The 6,000-nt window shown below is 39.3% G+C and overlaps 1 pseudogene; it reads left to right on the forward strand.

Moving 5' to 3' along the window:
- LOC135207397 (uncharacterized) overlaps positions 1-5,691 on the forward strand; it is a 67,133-nt pseudogene extending 61,442 nt beyond the window's left edge.
- Positions 5,692-6,000: the final 309 nt, after the last annotated feature.

Below are 6,000 nucleotides of genomic sequence, written 5' to 3' on the forward strand. Positions count from 1 at the left end.
CATGTACCAAAATGAAGTTTTTCAATTCAGAGCATTGTGCTTCTACTTGTCAACAGCCTCACGTCTTCACTTGCATTCTCTCCCCCGCAAGGTGAAGTGGCTACACCTGATTAGTATCAGCAGCCTCTTGTTCTTGGACAATGGGTTTATGTGTTTGCCCATGAAACTACAGTGCGTGGAGGACAACTCAAGACTTAGGATTACTGATAAATCTTCAAAAAACTCAACTGATCCCATCTCAGTTGATTCTTTTTTTGGGGATTCAGATAGTGTCATCTTTTGAGGTTTTTCCACCCCCAAAAGGATATAGTCTTGCCTGAAGACAGTAAATAATTTTCTTTCAGTCTGGAATTGCTCAGCAAACAAGTGGATGAGTCTGCTGGGCACTTTGTCATCAATTAAACAATTCATCAGGTTAGGGAGACTGCATTTGAAAGCCCTACAGTTCTTTCTGAAGATCAGGTGGGACAGAAAGACTCTACCGAGTTCGTTCGTCTTTCTGGTTACGAACGAGATCAAAGAAGATCTATGGTGGTGGTAATCCGTGGACAGATATACTGAAGGAAATTCTCTGCTTCCTCTGAACCCAAACCCAGACCTAGAGTTCTGCGATGCATCAGACACAGGCTGGGAGGAGCCCATCTAAGAGACAAGGAAATGTCAGGAACTTGTTCTTGGGAAGACAGTAGCTTCCATATCAACAATAAAGAATAGAGAGCAATTCATTTTGGCCTCATGCACTTCCAGGAGGAAGTAAGCAACAAAGTACAAAGTTATAGTAATCCGCTTGAACAATACCATGACCCTAGCATACATCAGCCAACAAGGGGGAACTGGCTTCTTTTCTCTCTTCAAGACGTGAAGTTGCTTCTCCTTTAGGCAGATCAGAATGGGAAAAAGTTAATCAGCCAATTCATCCAAGGAAAATTGAAGTATTTGCAGATGAATTAAGTTGACACTGCCAAATCCTCCCCACGGAATGGACCCTGGACCTTTGAGTATGCAAAGACTTGTGGAAACTGTGGGGGAAGCCATTCCTGGGTCTCTTTGCCACATCCAAGAATCACTTCAGGATGTTTCATCAAAACCTGTCCACTCTGGCTAACAGGGTTTCGAGTGTCATCAGACTCCTTTGAGCAAAGGGATTTTCAAGGTCTGTGGCTCAAGCTATTGCCAGTAGGAGACAACAGTCCTTTAACAAAGTCTACCAGGGAAAGTAGCCATCTTTAGACTTTGGTGCAAAAGACATAATATCTCGCCTTCAAAGACATCTTAGAAGCAGCAAAGACATAACATCTCGCCTTCAAAGACATCTTAGAAGCAGCTGGCAGACTTCCTCCTGTATCCAAGATCCTCCAGGGACCTCTCTTCCTCAACCATTAGGAGTTACAGATCCATGCTCAGTTCCATCTTTTGTCACAGAGGCCTGGACATTACCTCAAACCAAGACATCTCGAACCTCATTAAATCCTTGACTCCTCCCAAATTAAAACAGAGCAGACAGTTTCGTGGGAGTCTTGATGTAGGACTCAAGTGGATGTCAGGAACACGATCTGAACCTCCTCACTCAGCCTGTCTGAAAAACTTAACCAGGAAGACATTGTTTCTTATGGCACCAGCAACAGCCAAGAGGGTAGCAAAATCCACGCCTTGGACAAAGGGGTGGGTTTCTCCCAGGAAGATGCAGTTTGCTCCCTAACTTTGGGTTTTCTTGCCAAAACGAAATATGTACCCTCAAAACCCTGGCCTCACTCCTTTACAGTAAAGAATTTAATGGATATTCTAGGCCCAGAGGAAGAGGAAAGATCTCTTTGTCCTGTGATAGGTCTTGGGTATTATTTGTACAGGAGTGAGAAGACCAGAGGTCCAGCGAGCTGTTTATAGTGTTCAGTAAATAACACTTCCAGACCACTCTCAAAGAACACTATTTTATTATTTTTAAGGGACCTAATCCTGGAAGCTCATTCAATGATTGGAGAGGATTCTCTACCATCCTTGAAGGTGAAAGCTCACAAGGTGAGTGATAGCCACCTCGTTAGCCTTCAAGCAAAACTTGTCTTCAATTCTCCAAACCACTTACTGGAGATGTAAATCAGTTTTTGCAGTGCACTATGTGCGAGACACTGAAACCACCTATGACAACTGCAATATTTGGGACCTTTGTCTGTAGCAGCTTTGATTGTGGGGGGAGAAGTGTAGATAGCAGCTCTTCTGCCTGAATGTATCTTAGTCTTGTTTTTTTTTTATAATGATTCTAAAGACCTTGGAAGTTACTGTAAGCCCAAATTACCCACCAGTTTTCAAGTGAGGTGATGTATTTTTAATTTGTTGGTGTAAGGTGACTAGGCATTATGGTTGGGTTTTGGTTCCTTTTACTGTGCCCTGGGCAGGGGCAGATTTAAAGCTTTGTAAGCCATTGGACGTATCCTTTGTTGCATAGCTCTTACTAACACTTTCACAGCTATCAGGATACTCCTTCGCTGGAAAGTTCCCATGTCAGTAGAGGTGTTCCAAAGTTATACCGCCACACTACTACAGGTTGAGATGAGCTCCAACCAGAGGCAGTATCTACCCTCAGTAGCTATCTTCCCAGGTAAGGAACAGCAAGCATTTATTGATGCTAACACATTAATAACTCTAATATTTGGTATAAATATGTCAGTGAATCCCTATCACCTATCAATGTGGGATTCAGAGATGTAATTATTGGGTAAGTTACTTTAATAAAAATAAAATTTGTATAATAAAGTTTTATTTATACTTACCCAGCAATTATGAGTAGAGCCTGCCCTCCTCCCATCACATGGACATTTAGCAAAACAAGAAGAGTATGTATTACTGCGAATTTCGAAAATTCAAGCTGACATTGAGTAGAAACTATAGCAATTTAATTAATTACTGGGTAAGTTTAAGTAAAAACTATATATTTTTTTTAACGTCATGAGTATCAAGGCAATTTCTTACCAAAAGTTACACCTAGAACCTTAAAAGTCACTGATGTTAAATTTAAAACTGCACCATTTAAATATAAATCAGGATGCAAAGGAAACAAAAATTTTTGGGATTAACTCACTACATATACTTTACGTTTAAGAAGGGCTAAGATTCTTGCCCAAAAGCCTACTTCACTCATGAATAAGTGCCAGATATCTCTATTCAAGGACTTTAAAAACACTAACTAAGGCACATAGAAGGAACAACCTCACTGTTTTCTCACAAAACTTTGAGCCAAAAGTACATAGTGTCCTTCGTTTAGGGCAACAAACAGGTCCTAAACAGCAGTCCCATCACTCAGAAGAGTTATGCCTTAATGGTAGACCAGTTATGGTCCTCACCACTAAAGTGCAAGATCTTCGCACCCTCGTAATAAGCTCTCTCATAGGCTATCAAACCTTGACTTCTAAGCCCAATGAAATTATGCCAGAAAAAGGTGTTCAATTGTTTCTTTGTTTTTCATAATAGGCAAGCTTATATACAGTAATACTATTATCACATGGGTTATCTTGAAGACAAAACTTGAGGATTTTAGAAGAAATTCTTCTCTTGATAATGGTGCTAAGATGATAATTTAATTGCTCAATACTATTTGGATTTCTATAAATAACACTCCAACTGGGCTCAATAAGATCATGGTGAATACCATCCCAATTGGTCTGGGATTTCAAGTAGTAGTATACCTTTCATGAAAAGCCAACATCAGAAACAACCTGATCCATCTCCACATTAGTCTTAATCAGACTCTGATCAGTGAAGCCCAATGGCAAACCAACTCCACAAGGCGTAACCCATGTAATATCTGTAAATACAAGGTCAAGATGGTTGCCAAAGAGGTTTGTGGGCTCAATTATTAACTTTTCACAACCAGAAATAGTGGAAAACTCTAAAGCAGAAACACCATGATTATCTGTGGCAGTAACTGAACTTGGCCATTTAGTGTGATACACACTTTAACCACCAATGAAAACACAAGCCATGGAGTCAGCTTATACTGAGCTGCTGCCATTTTGGTAAGCAATCAGCCATATGTAGAATCATCCAAACCTTGGTTTATGTAGCCAGCAAAAAAAAAAAAAAAGAAGGGATTTATTAGTCTTCCAGATACTTTAACCAACTGTGTTTCACAGCATCCACACTCATACAGTGGCATCACACTAGAGTAACATGGGATTCTTAAAACAAGGAAGCAACAGTTCTGAAGTATGGCACTACATATCAGGCACAAGAATTTCAGAACGAATGAGGATATCAAAATTAACAGCACCAACATTTCCAGGATCAGTTAGTTGTTTGGCCCAGTATAAGTACAAGATTGCAAGGAGAATGTAATAACATAATACATATTGATATAGTTCTGTATTGTGAAGTTTAACTAAAACAATAACAGGAACAACATATACAGCAGTATACTTGTAAAATCAATATTGAAAGGCGTATGTATGCCCATAAGTAGACAAAATTACTGCTGAAATTGAACTAATCAACTGGGAGGAGCCAGCACACCCAGCAAGGACAAATACATCTTCAGGTTTGCCAGACATTGAAGGAAGGACTTGGAAAATGAAGCCATGAATAAAGATGATGAAAAAGAAAATGGTAAGGATTAGGTAGCCTCTTGCTACCCAGCCAGGCATCCTGGCCCTTAGTATATTAGGCCTACTCCATTTGAAAAACAAGAGGAATAGGGAACTGACAGAAACGTGAGCTTGAGTATACCCTAAGCAAGGGAATACCAATCCAAGACAACAGAAGGCCCAAGTACAAAGGCTATTTCATCATCCAAGATTTAAGAATTGTGATTTATTTCAGAGTGGCCTTCTCTTAGAAGAGATGCATTACAGGGTAGCGAGTCTCTTTTACACAAGAAAGGAGAGATTGAAAGGGGTATGAAGTGTAGGGTGGTTAAAGTTGCCTAGTGTGTATGTGGTGATATGGCAAATTATTCTGAGTGGGCATAGGCACAGAAAAAAGTTCAGGACCAGACTGTACTGGCCAGCCTTAGAAGGGACCTTAACCTCTCTAGTGGCAGTATCTTAAGAGGTGGCTGGTGCCTTGGCCCAACCTACTATCACTTCATAAGGGGAATAGCATAGAAGAATAAGAAGTGAAACTTGTGGTCTGATGGAGTCAGCTGACGCATACAGAGTGGAGTTTTTTCTGTCTGTTTCCAAGATTGTGCACCCGAGTCTTTGCAGTGTGGAATAAAGCTAATCTTTATTAAGTGTATAAAAGTGCATTTTACTGAAAAAAATTGTATTTGAAGCTAGTGATGTATTAGTTATTAGACTTAAATCACCTACTAAACTGTGTTATGTTTCAGATACACCAACATTGCTTGGGATATTTTACATCATGCTGGAGCTTCTCAAATACACCCTCATTTCCACATGATGATGGCACCTGACCATTACTATGGATCATTTGAGCTCTTAAGATCGGCTGCCCAGAGATACTATGACATCAACAAAGAGAACTATTTCAACACTTTAATAGAAATTCATGCAGCACTTGGACTTGTTGTTGAATATGGAGATGCTCTGGCCATTGCTACACTTGTGAGTCATCATAAATGTATTATTTTACTGATATAATTGTTATTATAGATATATTGTACAGTGGTACCTTGTTTATTGAATGTTTGTTATGTTGAACATTCCATTTTTTGAATGAAATTTTTGAGAAAATTTTGTGGTGTTTGTTGAACAAATGCTCAAACTTCGAACTGACCGATTATCTTGTTTATGAACTTGTATTCGACAGCCTAGTGTGCCCTACAAGAAAAAGTGTATGACCATGTTTTTTCATTTATAATATATAGTTTAAGGGTAACTATATTCAACAAAATAAATAAAAGATTATAGCTTTTCAATATAAAGTTTAGCATAAAAGATGCACAAAATCGTACGTCACCATGGTGACATCATGTACAGCTGACTTGAAACTGAACAAGGGAGTGTTGATATGTTGAGGAGAGAAGGAGAAGAGAGTGTAAAATTTTACTGT

Source organism: Macrobrachium nipponense, chromosome 32 (genome assembly GCF_015104395.2).
Source record: "Macrobrachium nipponense isolate FS-2020 chromosome 32, ASM1510439v2, whole genome shotgun sequence".
Classification (NCBI taxonomy): domain Eukaryota; kingdom Metazoa; phylum Arthropoda; class Malacostraca; order Decapoda; family Palaemonidae; genus Macrobrachium; species Macrobrachium nipponense.